We start from the raw sequence: 14,065 nt of genomic DNA, 5'->3' as shown, positions 1-14,065 counted from the left end.
ACAACATAAGAGCAACAGCATAACAGCAAGCAACTACTTGGGAAATGAGTCTTTGTGAATACAGACCTCAATTAACAGAATTAACAGAAGAACAGATGTCCATTGAAATATCCCTTTCTTTCTAAAATTACTCTCATTTTTATCCAATATAGCCAAAATAAAACTCATTTATTTGCAAATTAAGCCTGGTCTCCAAAAAAACTTGGCCCAGTGATTTATATAAATACAATTGGTCATATAGACTTTTCTAAAAATTGGTTTTGCTAGGACTTTCAAAAGGCATCTCAGATTGAGCTTTTAATGGCTTCTCAGGGCCAGGAAAGTCATGCCAAGGGCTGGTGAGAGATTTTTGCCTTACAGATTTAGGTCAATTTCTCCCTTTTCAGGGTCTCCAAAATACTTTGAGATTCCTTCAGGCCAGCAGCAAGGTGGCCTTCCTGGTTTATCTAATAAACCTGCTGGGAACTTAAGTTTCCAATCTCTGGAGGGATCAGGTAGAGAGAAAAGAGAAATTTTTCAATTCTGCTTACAAAAGTGTAATTTACCAAATTGCTGTACATCATAATTTAATTTGAAAGGAAGAATTTCTTTATACCTAGAAAACACAGATTAAAACCAATAGTATTTCAGAGAGAAACCATAAAAAGTTATAACCATATTCACCAGTTCACTCAGTCCAATGTAAATAATCTTTCTCTTTAGGCATATGGAGGTTCCCAGGCTAGGTGTTAAGTCAGAGCTGTAGCTGCCAGCCTACACCACAGCCACAGCAACATGGGATCCAAGCTGTGTCTGTGACCCACATCACAAGGCCAGATCCTTTACCCACTGAGGGAGGCCAGGGGTCAAACCCATATCCTCATAGATACTAGAACCTGACATGACAGAAACTTCATCTTAGTTGTTGTTGCAGTTGTTAACAGTTTATAAATTCATCAGATTTCCCATTAGAATTCTCTAATTTCTTACACAGTTCAACATTATGATCTGAAAGTCAAACTTATTTTTCAAAAAATGGGCAGAAGACCTAAATAAACTCAGTAGGCACATGGAAGAATGCCCAACATCACTAATTATTAGAGAATTACAAATCAAAACTACCATGGATCACCACCTCACACCAGTCTGAATGGCTATCATTAATGAGCCTACAAATAACAATAAAAAGTGTGAAGAAAAGGGAATTCTCCTACACTGTTAGTGGGAATGTCAATTGGTACAACCACTATGGAAAACAGTATGGAGGTTCCTCAGAAAATTAGATATAGAACTACCATATGATCCAGAAATTCCACTCCTGGGCATGTATCTGGAAAAAACTACCATTCAAAAGATACATACATCCCTATGTTCACTGCAGCACTATTTGCAATATCCAAAAAAATGGAAACAACTTAAATATCCACCGACAGATGAGTGGATTAAGTAGTACACAATGGGGTACTACTTAACCATAAAAAAGAATGAAATAATGCCATTTGCAGCAACATGGATCCAGCTAGACAGTCTCATGCTAAGTGAAGTAAATCAGAAAGATAAAGACAAATATGGTATCATTTATATGTAGAATCTAAAACATGGCACAGGAGTTCCTGTCGTGGTGCAGCAGAAATGAATCCAACTAGGAACCATGAGGTTATGGGTTCAATCCCTGGCCTCGCTCAGTAGGTTAAAGATCCAGCATTGACATGAGCTGTGCTATAGGTCACAAACGTGGCTCAGATCCGGCATTGCTGTGGCTGTGGTGTAGGCCGGCAGTTATAATTCTGATTGGATCCCTAGCCTGAGAACCTCCATATGCCACAGATGCGGCCCTAAAGAGACAAAAGACACACACATAAAAAGCAAAATATGGCACAAGTGAACCTATTTCCAGAACAGAAACAGACTCACAGACATGGAGACAGACTTGTGCTTGCCAAGGAGGATGTACAGGGAGTTTGGGGTTAGTAGATGCAAACTACTACATTTAGAATGGATTGGTAATGAGGTCCTAGTGTACAACACAGGGATATAAGACTATGTCCAGTCTCTTGGGATAGAACATGATCGGGGATGATGTGAGAAAAAAAGAATATATATATTATGTGTGTGTGTGTGTATACACATGTATATGAATGGGTCACTTTGCTGTACAGCAGTAATTGGCACAATGTAAATCAACTGTAATAAAAAAAAGTTAAAAAATCCTTTTTATTGATCTTCTTGAAGAGAAAGCACTTTTACAAAGGCATCAGAGTAAAACCTCTGTCTACAATGACAAAAAACTTAAGGCATGTTTAAAATCTGATTACAATGCGATTTGACATGGAAACTTAGTTACTGCTGTGACATATTACACTAAGATTGGTAACCAGAATTATGACTGATGAACATTTTGCCAGGACATATCAGCTTTTTAAAAATTCCATATAATTTTTAGGAGTCCCCTAAACATCTAAATTGTGGCTCGGAAGGTTAAGGACCTGATTTTTGTCTCTGCGAGGATGTGGGTTCAATCCCTGGACTCATTCAGTGGGTTAAGGATCCAGCATTGCCACAAGCTGCAGCACTAATTTGACCCCTGGCCGGGGAACTTCCATACGCTGTACGTGCAGCCATAAAAAGAAAAAAAGATCCCATATAATTTTTAGAATATTTGCATTAATAACACTTATCTATACAGTTTAACCTAAGGCTTGTTTCTCATTTGAAAATGCTTTCCATGTAATTTAACATACCAAATAATCTTGGTTAACTTAGTATTTCTCTGAGATGCTTCAGAGTTTCCCTGGAACATTCCAAGTTAGTTGGAAGTCAAAAAAACTTTTAACTAAAATTTGCTATTTGAGAAGTTTGTCAAAGGGCTTTAAAACACTCAGGCAAATAAGATAATAGGTCACTGTGAAATAAGCCCTTCTCTTTAACCAAATTTATGGCAGATCTCAAAAGCAAATTTAGATCACTTAAAGGCAAAGAACTTCACACGATCTGTAGTTCAGCATTAACTTGTCTTAACAGATAATTCCAAGTTTAAGTTTTGTACCAATTTACTATTAATTTATTCAATTAAATTTATTCTAAACATAGTCCCAACCATGCACAAAATCTTCTCTCAGTGCCCAGTTCCCACCAACCTTCCATCACTTTCTGTATCCATTATTATTTTGCCCCATATTCTTTTAAATTCAGAAGCAGCCACCTCTAGGACAAAAATCACCCTTTTCCCTTAAGAAAATGCAATGCCATTCCTGACATTCCTCATCCCTTCTTTACTGAAAACATACATCCTAGTTTCCTTAAGCAACCAAGAACTACTATATAAGTAATTTTTAAAAACAGGTTTTCTTATAGAGAACATCTCAGGGTGGCACTGAATATTTAATAGTCCCAAATATCTTTAGTTTCTCTGTAAAGTGAAGCCCATGTCCAGTAATTAATGTTTCAGTATATTACCCTATCTGGAAATGACCTAGTTATTCCATAATCTTCCATCATTCAACATAGTTTAAATTTTGTGCAACTCTAAATTTTCACATTACCAGATATCTGGAGAGATTATTTTAAAAGTAGATATTCCTAAAACAATTTTCCCCAAATTGTTCCTAAAGAGTTCACACAAAAGCTTGTCTCATTTACATTTAAGTTTCTTATAAAAATGTTATCATACCAAGTTATTTTCTTGCTGTTAAATTGCAACAGATACAGCAACATCTTATTTTACTTCTATTAAAAGCTAAGTACAATAAAGATTTATACTTAATCTTGATGACTCTAAAGACATATCTCTATCACTTAAATCAACAAACCTAATATCAGGTATTAATTTAATACTGAATATTTCCCAGTTCACATGAACCTAAAATTAATTCTGGCCAGTAACCTTCTGTTTTTGAGAATTTCTACAAGTGCTTAATTTCAATTGTTTAAGCCAATTAACTAGAGATCATTTACAAATTAATTTTGATAATATCAAAGGTAAAAAGAAAATGTATACAAACATACAACCAGATCTCATTATCTTCATTTTCTTTTAATTTTTTAAAATTTTGTTATTTCCCCAATACAATTTTTTTTCTACTGTACAGCATGGTGACCCAGTTACACATATATGTATACTTTTTTTTCTCACATTATGCTATCTTCATTTTCTAAGCTTAATTATGGATCTGATATCAAACATAAAATCCACTATTATAAATAACAGTTGGAATAAGTTTTCTTGGTCATTGGGCTCATAGCTATCATATGGAACTGGAGAAGTTCTTCCCATATTGAATCAAATGAAACATTCACGCACAAAACTGAAAGCAAAAGCATAATCGTTGCCAGCCAAAAGGAAGCTACAAACCAACTCAAATTGGCTTCCAAGTGCCACTAAGCCCAGGACCTGAGTCCGAGTGGTGCCCTTTGAGAATTCTTAAATGGATCAGATCCAAGGGGCCTCAGAGTGCTCTTGGGGGACTTACCCAGATACTGGTAGAGGTGTCACAACGGCCCAGATGCTATTTTTGTTCTTCCCCAAAATCATTTCTCAGAGTAAGAGGTTTGGGCTGGCGTGGGCACAAAGAGATAAAGATGTCCTCAAGGCCTTGGAGCTGCTGGGCAGTTTCTCTCTAGTCCTCTGTTCCTATCCTGGAGCTCCAACTACTGAGACGACTGGCTGGGTGTGACCTGGGCATGGCCCAATGGCAGGATCTCTGATGATCTGGCCTCTTGAGTCATCCTCCAACCCTCTGCTCTCCTGAAAGAGGTTTGCATAGAGAGAAACCCCAAACCGTCTTATGAAGTCCAGGGGCCACACACGGCCAGCTGCCAGTCAGTTGATCCCAAACGAGCCCCCAAAGTTTGTTGCCAAAACTTGGCCTCTGTCCACTGGTGCTGAATAGAAACTTTGAAACAGAGTTTTGGGTAAAAGAAAAAAAATATCTTTTCTTTCTTTGCCAGGCAGAGGCCAGAGCAGATAATGCCTTACAGACAGTGCCCCTTGGAACTCAGAGAAGGCCATGGAGGCTGAATGAGGCCATTTTTATAGCTCCGATTTGACACCTAACCTGGGAACCTCCATATGCCATGGGTTCGGCCCTAAAAAGACAAAGGGAGAAATGTAGAAGTTAAAAAAAGCTGCAAAAACTATTGGACATGCATTGAGCTGTTACAGCACTTGCCACCTAACCAAGAGATTTCTATGTTAGCCTAAGTTGGTCACAGGATGTGTTAGATTGACACTAAGTTACCTGCCATCCTCAAGGAAATTTCTCTGCAATGAGGTACACAGTTAAATATCACACATTTTCCAACCTAGCAGCACATCCCTTTTTAGGAATTAGTTTGGCTCTGAGAGATCCCTACCTTATGGCACAACCTAAGAACTATTGTTCGTATACCTAAGAACTATTGTTGCAGAAGCTACAAGTATTTTTTTTTAAGGCAAAGTTTTATTAAAAACATCTATAATTTTGTGATCTTGAGAACTTGACTTAGTAACCATGAGGTTGTCAGTCCCAAAATGTGGCTGGAGAGAGATGTGGGTTAATTTCCATTTTTGAGCCAAGGTCCAACAAAGCTGCGGCCAGCTCTCAGGGGAATTACAACCTGTATTACAATGGCCATTATGCAGAACATTTAAGTCAGATAAGATCATTTAAAAAGTGTGCTTAAGGAGTTCTCTTCATGGCTCAGAGGTTAACCAACCCAAATGGTATCCATGAGGTTGAGGGTTGGATCCCTAGCCTTGCTCAGTGGGTTAAGGATCCAGCATTGCTGTGAGCTGTGGTGTAGGTCGCAGATGCAGCTCAGATTTGGCATTGCTGTGCCTGTGGCATAGGCTGGCAGCTACAGCTTGGATTCAACCCCTAGCCTGGGAATCTCCATATGCTGTGGATGCAGCCCTAAAATAGCAAAAATAAATAAAAAGTGTACTTGAAAGTAAGGGCTCCTAAATTAAGCAAACAGAATAGGATGCCTATTTTAAGTAGCATAAGACAACTCCAAAAGCGCCCCCTCCAAATTCCAAAATAGCTTCATTAAAAATTGTTATAGAAGACAAATGAAAATTTAAAGACATGAGATCATAAACAAAGTTGACCAAACCATTATCCTTACAGCTACAACAGCTTCAAGGCCAGGCACTTAAAAATCATACCTGGGTCCCACTGATGCTGCATTTTCCTAGGGGTCCATCATTAAAATACTGACCCCATAGATTGTTTTAGTTGTATTAACTGGGACACTGGAAAAGAGATTGTCCTTCAAGGCCCTATGCAAATTTGTCAAAATCAATTTGAATGCCCTGATATCCACTCCTAAAAGTATAGCCCCATGTAGCCATCTCCCTGCCCAGAACTGATAGGACTTCAAAAGTTTCCCTGGGAAAGTGCTATGCTCTTAAACAGCCAAGGGAGGCTAAAATTAAAGTTAAAAACTAGAACCTGGAGAGGGAATTCCTGGAAAAACTAGCAGATTCCAGTGAAGGATGAGAATTCTTAGCAAGTTCTCCAGAACCTGTTTGTAATGCCCAGCTGAGAGAGAAAAATAAAATTTCACATTGTCCCTTTCTAAATCTAGACCTATTAGTTACTGATTCTTCCTCTCTCACTAACTACTAACTACTCAGTAACTAACTACCAACTACTCAGTAACTAACTTCCTGCCTTCTCTGATTTTTCATCTTAAGTGCTTGGCTTAGCTTTCTGTCTGCCTGGGACACACAGGCTATTGGTTCTTTCTTTGGTTATCTTTGGGAGTGACTCTGGGAGTGACTCCAGATCTTGGGAATGTAGTAACCTTTGCACCCTCTCTGAGGATACCTTTTGGGTCCATGGAGTTACTTAATACTGCCAGAAATATTTACTCTTTGTTCCAGCTAAAACATGGCAAGATAGTTGAAGGGGTTTAATAACTTTATGATCAGAAATTTGGCTGAATTGGAAACTGATATTCAGAGCTTGATAGGAATTTTTTTTTAAAGCTTCCACCCTAAGCTAAAATGAAACTATGTTCCCAGAGAGAAAGATAAACTTTCCAAAACCCTTGTAAAATAATTTATGGGTGGATCAACCTCTGGTGTCATTTAAATTACAACCTAATTCCCTAAGAAATTGAGAACAACTGTACTTAAAATTCTTTGTAAAACTAGAAATGCAGCTCTAGGAGTTCCTGTTGTGGTTCAGCAAGTTATGAACCTGACATAGTGTCCCTGAGGATGCAGATTCAAACCCTGGCCTTGCTCAGTGAGTTAAGGATCCTACATTGCCACAAGTTGTGGCGTAGGTCACAGATGCAGCTTGGATCTAGTGTTGCTGTGGCGTAGATATAGGCTGGCAGCTGCAGCTCCAATTTGACCCCTGGCTCAGGAAATTCCATATGTTGTAAGTGCAGCTGTAAAAATAATAATAATAATAATTGCAGCTCTAAAGGCAGTTCAGAGGCAGTTCAAAGTTATTCCTTTTACCAATCAGAAAACCTCCCTATCTCAAAAGGTTTGTAAATATTAGCCTTGAGAAACCAAAGTCTTTCTGGGAGGAACTTGCATTCCTTCCCTGTGCTTGGAGATATGAATGTTTTATAAACTTAAAGGAGAGACTTATTAGAACAAAATAGGGGCAATGCAGTTAGAAATGGGCAAGTTAAAAAAAATTTAATGAGTTCTCTGGTGGTGTAGCAGGTTAAGGATCCAGTGTCACTACTATGGTTTGGGTCACTGCTGTGGCATGGGTTCAATCCTTGTCCCAGGAAACTTCTGCATGCTGTGTCCAAAAAAATCTTAAAGTGTTTCTCCACAGATATTAGTGAAAGGATTTAGCCATCTGAGCAAATAAACATATTCAATCTACCAGAAAAAAACTTACAAAAAGTTGAATCTAACTAGTGAGCTTTACCTTATTATACCTGTCTCATAGCTGAAAATTTAGAACAGGTTTATATAAGGACATCTGTGTGTTCATGTTGTGTTTATACACATAGCAGATGTGTGATAAACCTAACTCTGGACAGTATTGCTATGATTTGTTCAAGAGTTCTATTTAATTGTCTTAAAAACAAGTAAACACTAGCAAATTCTTTAAATTCATGTGGTCTAGGATTATGTTGTGTTTATACAGGTATATAGATTACATTGTGTTTATACATGTGTATAAGTGTTTTGGAAATTGTGAAATCCCTAAAAAAACTGATGATCCCTGGTATAATATTATGTCATAATTCCAATTATCTATTGGGCTGCACCCTCGGACCTGCTGGGCCTGTACTAGCCCAGCCTCAGGATCAAAGAAAAAACACAAGCTTTTACTTCTCCCCACATGACAGGCTGATAATGGAGAGAGGAGTTGTTGGGGCAAGGAATAGTGCCTTTATTCAGAAAGACCAAGAAGATGGTAGACTCATGTTCCAAAGAACGATCTTGCCAGAGTTAAGAACTCAGGCTTCTTTTATACTAAAGGGGGAGGGAGTACAGTTAAGCTTTTCCTGGTTTCGGTCAGCCTTCAGAGGAGAGGTGTTAATTTCTTCCTTCCCGCAGTCATTAAAAGGTGGTCAGGATGTTTCCTGAGAGCTAACCAAAAGTATTTTAGCTTAATGCTCATTACCTAAGAGGCAGGGTTCCCAGCCATGAGTCATTATGTGTAATAGGCTTACAGGCAACTTACAGGCAACATACTTTTAGTGATTAACCTGAAATAAAATACAAAGCTTCTTCCCTATTACAATTCTCCACTGTCAATGTCCATTTCATAACCTTGTGGGAAAAGGGATGAAGACAGTTCTGGTTATTTCCTGCTGAATGGTGTTGATGAATATTCCTTATAATCTTTAGTCAGTTCTTTATCTACAGCTATTTGAACCTGATGAAACCCCATAGCACTTTTGTTTTCTAATTTGTAATTGAATTTGGGGTTTTGGTTCCAGTTCCCTATATATATATAGGAAATTCTTGTGCTATTTACTTGGGCAAAATTAAGCAAATTGGTTGACCCTTCTCCAGCTACAATGAAATTACCATCTATCCCAGTTGGATAGGCAGAACTGTTAGAGGTAAACTCATTAACAGAGGTTAGTATATTGCCTAAGTTTTAACATAACTGGCAACTGCTAGGTCTTTTAGAATATTTATAAATTCTCCTGCCCAGACAGACACCTGAAGAGCCTACCATACAATACTTCAAAGGGGTTTAATTTAAGCCTGTTTCTGGGGGCTATTGATCTGTAGTAGGGCAGCTGGCAAGTCCTTACCCCAAGTTAATTAGTCTCTTGGCACGTTAGAGAAGTTTTCTTTTTAATGTAGGATTCATTATCTTGGTTTTTACTATTGATCGTGGTCTCCAGGATGAGTGTAATTTCAAGGCCTTAATCCAAATCAGAGGATAATTTCCCTAAGGAGGACTTTAACCATTTCAGAGATTCTCTGTTCAGATAGGACAGGTTTTCTTTCACCCATTCTGAAAAGGTGTACACAAACACTAGCAGGTTTTCTGACATTTCCTGCAGCTCAAGTTGTTTCAGTAGCGTCTATTTTCCAGTCCTGGGTGGGGCAGGTTCCCCTGTGTTGAGCCATCTCCAGAGGTCTGATAGCAGTCTTTGGGTTATTTTTAGATTCTGATATCAAGCTATTTAACTTCATGGTGAGGTCTATCAGAAAGTTAATCAGCTCATTCCCCACTGTCAATTTTAGCCATGTTCCTGTGGGGAATTAGGCACCTCAAATCCAAGGGAGATCCTGGGCCTATTCATTCCTGAGTGTTCTTCTCTTTCTACCATATGAGAGGCTCAGTCCTTTATTGTTTTCCTCTTATGTTTTAGCCTAGGGCAATCTGTGTTTCAATGTTCTTCCTCCTTATGAGGCAGGAGATAGATGGTCCCCTGGGCTGAGAACAGCTGGGACTTGTTAGTCTGAGTAGATTGGGCCTTTCTTTGACACCTCAAGGAGAAAGTTATTTGCAGGACCTGAGCCCTTCAGGAGTAGAAAGATGACCACTTCAATCACTCCTGGGGTCAAAGAGAGCTCCCAAATTACACATGCTTAGTAAGACCCCCAGGGGTCAAGGGAGAGGGAGCCAGGCCATAATATGTCCTGATACCATCCCCTGATACCTTTTGCTCTGGAACCCATCTTTGCCAAAAGATGCACATACATACTGAGGAGGAGGAGGATCCTGTGTCCACTCAAGTGTGAGAAATAAAACAAGATAATTGGCCAAAGGTAAACAAAGGCCCAGAACTGCCACGTATGAACAAGTTAAATCATCTCTCTGGTGTGCTCCTCACTGAAGGCAACCCCTGCACTTGCACTCCTCTTTTAGGGTGTGTATTTCTTCTTTGCTTCTGACTTAAATAAACTACTTCTTTGTATCTTTTCCCACATGTTGTACTGTGACTCTAACAATAAACTTTATACCTGTTTTTCACAACCTTTGACTCTTTGCAACAGTCTTGCTTTCAACAGGGGGCAGGAATCAGGGCAATTCTACTTTCAGCCTCTAGCTGGCCTAGAGGTTAGGATTCCTAGACTTTCATCCAGGCTGCCCAGGTTCATTCCTGAGCAGAGAATTAAGATCTTGCTCCAAGCTGTCACTCACTACTGTATCTCTGAGATCACTTACAGTCAACAACACACTGTTCCTTCCCCAGAAGTGCTTACCTCTCTTTAGGTTACTCACATTCCTGAGTCCAATACTGCTGCCAAAAAGAGTGGCATTCTTGGGAGTTCCCGTTGTGGCTCAGTGGTTAACAAATCTGACTAGGAACCATGAGGTTTCAGGTTCAATCCCTGGCCTTGCTCAGTGGGTTAAGGAGCTGGCACTGCTGAGAGCTGTGGTGTACTTCACAGATGCGGCCCAGATCCCAAGTTGCTGTGGCTCTGATGTAGGCCGATGGCTACAGCTCTGATTAGACCCCTAGCCTGGGAACCTCCATATGCTGCAGGAGAGGCTCTAGAAAAGGGAAAAAAAAAAAAAAAAAAAAAGGTGGCATTCTATATCTTCTTTCTTTTGCTGTACTTCCCTGTTGAACACTTTAAAAGCAACCTCTACCAGTGTATAAGTCTTTAGCCAAAGTGGACCACCTACTTTTTGCAAGTGTCTCCTGATATCAGAGGCCCTTTTCCCAAGACAAAGTCAAATTTACCATTCTAAGATTTTCAGAGGTGTTGGGAGCTGTATTAACATGGTAGCTATAGACCTGATAAATCCTTTCCAAAAATTGAGGGTTTTTTGTTGTTGTTGTTTGCTTGCTTGCTTGCTTTGTTTTTTCCTGAGTCTCTTAAATTTTGTTCAAACTCTTGCTTTTGTTCTCCTTTTCAAAGCCCTGTCAACATGCTATAAGTAGTATTCTAGAAAGAACATTCTTCCCTCATTGGGGTCCCAATTTAGCTCAGCTCTGGGCGCTGCCAAATAGGCTTCAGGTTTAGAGGAGCCCCCCCCCTATAAGTGGAGAGTTGAAATCTTTCCAATTAAATAAGTCTGAGAAACCCAGCTGGCCATTCTCATTTAGCCCCCGATATGAGATAATAGCCATGGAAATTGCCCTGCTCTGGAAATGGCTTCTGGCTCAAATTATGTGCCCTGTCTGGTTTTAGATGGTTATAACCAGGCCAATGTCCTGTGCTCCAGAAAATGACATGCAATTTTCTAGTTAATCCTTACAAGGAGGGGGAAGTCCTGAGCTCATCTAGAGGAGTTAAATTTTGAAGCAACATAACCTTACTTTCATTCTACTCCTTTTATTTTCCCTGATGTAATAGCACAAATACTTGTAAAATATCATTCTTCTCCATTTTTTCACAAGGTAGCTATAAACTCATTCCAAAGTCATAGTAAATAGCAATTGATAAGCTCTAACCATTAAAAGGATGCCTTTTTGCTTTGGTATCAACCAACCAGGATTACAATGCAATTGCAATGAAATTTTTGTCTGTCACAGCAGTAATGATTTATGATAATTACTAAGATTATGACTGATATTGTTTACCAAGATAGGGTTAGTTTCATTTGGTAAGTTCCAAATCATATGGAAGTTCCATATAATTTCCAGAATGTGTGTGTACATTAATATTTACTCATATGATACACTCTAAGAAGTTTTATCACTGTTTATTCAACAGTGCTTCCCATGTAATTTAATATATGAAATAAGCCTAATTAGTTTAATTTTTCTAAGATGGAGAAAATAATTTGAGGTATTGCAGGGACTCTTTGGAAAACCTCAAAAAAGTTAGCTGGAGTTCAAATGGACTTCATTTAGAATTTGATTTGGGGGAAGTTTGTCAAAAATATTAAAAAGTTTTGGCCAGTGATAAGTTTGGTCTTGGAGTTTTACATATGCCAAGGATATGTGAGACCATAAATGATGTAATTAACATAGCAAGGGTAGTAGTACATGGTGCAGGGTCTCAAGATAACCCTGTCTGAACCCCTGGTGGGGATCCTAACAAGTTCTGTGGCCACACATTGTTAGATTATATCTTCCACTCACCCGTGGATTCATAGCTGTAGTCACATCACTTATCCAAAATGCACCTCAGAGGACTTTCTTTAGGGATAGTTGAAACATTTCCCCATTCCCCAGAAGACAGAAATTCAAGACAAAACACAGAAGTATGCAAACGCTAGCCTGCAAAGAAACACACAAACCAATTCACAAATTTGGTAAAAGTTCAATAGCTCTTTTCTTTCTCCGACAGTTTATCCCACTCAAATACACTACAAACTGCTTATTCTGGAGAGAAATCCCCAGAGAAGAGATGCAATATTTCATCACTCCAACAGAGAACCCCAACTCAAATGGCTTATTCTGGAGAAAAAGCACAGACAGGAAATAAAGGTCCTGGCTGTATATACTGGAGTGACTTACCCTACTGCATGGAGCCTCAAACGTGGATTCCTTGCTCCAATTGCCAAGTGCTGGGCAGCTTGTGCCACCTTGGGGAATTTTGAAGTAAAGATCCTCAGGACAAGATATCCCAGCAGCTTTTAGGTCCTTGCCTCCAAATTCTTCAATCAGAGCCGGCAAACCATGAGTGGTAACGCTCCCAGCTGGCTGCGACAAAATTTGCTGCAAAGTCCAAACTCCCCATGACAAGCTGATAAATCAAAGGACTAGTTGCTGAGGCAAAGAATAGCAACTTTACTTGGAAAGCCAGTAGACCTAAAAGCTAGAGTCCCAAACAAACACTGTTATCCGAGTCAGAACTCAGGCTTCTTTTATACTAAAGGGGGCGGGCGTAAAGTCAAGCATTTCCTGGTTCAGGTGGAGGTGTTGTGTTGTTTCTTCTGGCAGTTATCCACAGGTGGGCCTGGTCAAGATGTTTCCTGAGAGCGAAGCAAAGGTATTTTAACTTAATCTTCATTACTTGGAAGGGAGGGTTCCCAGGGATGGGCCTTAATGTATAATTTAGGCTTACAGGCAAGTCCTTTTAGTGATTAACTTGAAATAGAATACAGAGCTTATTACTCCCTTAATACAGAGTCAATGATAGGGACATCAGCGATTTAATGGGCAGAGGAGGGGATGGATCTTAAATGTCTGAAGCAAAGTCCTGGAGGGACACCCCAGGGTGTGTGGCAGATGGCAGTCAGGACAGGGCAATAATCTTTGCTACAGAGTGGGAGGTGGGGGCATGGTTGGGAGGTGGGAGTAGGGAAAATTTACCAGATATAGAAGGGAATTGAAGTCAGCTTGGCTCATCTGTTGCCAGGGAAAATAGCAGAGGTGCATGCCCAGCACCGTCCCTTTGATAAGCTATCCTAGGGGAGATGTTCTAATCTTCAGAACAGTCACTAGCTGGGGCCTGCCGATAAGGATCTATGACTAAGAGGAAAGGTCAGTCCTGCAGTAGGGAGTAGGTGAAGCAGGAACTGGTTAAGTAGGTGAAACAGTAATTGAACAAGAGAAAAACCCTCTTGAGTGATCTGCTCATACATTTTCATAAAACATTGTGTCAGAAATAAATACATCTCCTTGAAAATTCCATTTATAATGCACTCTCATCAGATCTTAAATAATGGACATTTTTAAAAAGTCTTTTATGTACAGTTACTGTTTAACTCAATGCTTTTGCAAAAGTGTTTCTGCAAAAATATTTCACCTTCAGAGA

General features: G+C 39.4%; 1 protein-coding gene across 11 annotated transcripts in view; it reads right to left on the bottom strand.

Moving 5' to 3' along the window:
- GLIPR1 (GLI pathogenesis related 1) overlaps positions 1-13,167 on the bottom strand; it is a 53,264-nt gene extending 40,097 nt beyond the window's left edge. For 2 of the 11 annotated variants that reach the window (XM_021092042.1, XM_021092043.1), the window contains exons 1-3: positions 12,823-13,167; positions 12,445-12,582; positions 4,449-4,723 (exon numbers count right to left, since the gene is read on the bottom strand). The gene's annotated coding sequence lies outside the window, so the exon portion shown is untranslated. The remainder of the gene's footprint in view (positions 1-4,448; positions 4,724-12,444; positions 12,583-12,822) is intronic. The other 9 variants (XM_021092047.1, XM_021092048.1, XM_005663997.3 and 6 more) reach the window with 6 other exon arrangements.

The sequence above is a fragment of the Sus scrofa genome, chromosome 5 (assembly GCF_000003025.6).
Source record: "Sus scrofa isolate TJ Tabasco breed Duroc chromosome 5, Sscrofa11.1, whole genome shotgun sequence".
In the NCBI taxonomy this organism is placed as follows: Eukaryota; Metazoa; Chordata; class Mammalia; order Artiodactyla; family Suidae; genus Sus; species Sus scrofa.
This window is presented reverse-complemented; position numbering and strand designations above follow the sequence as displayed.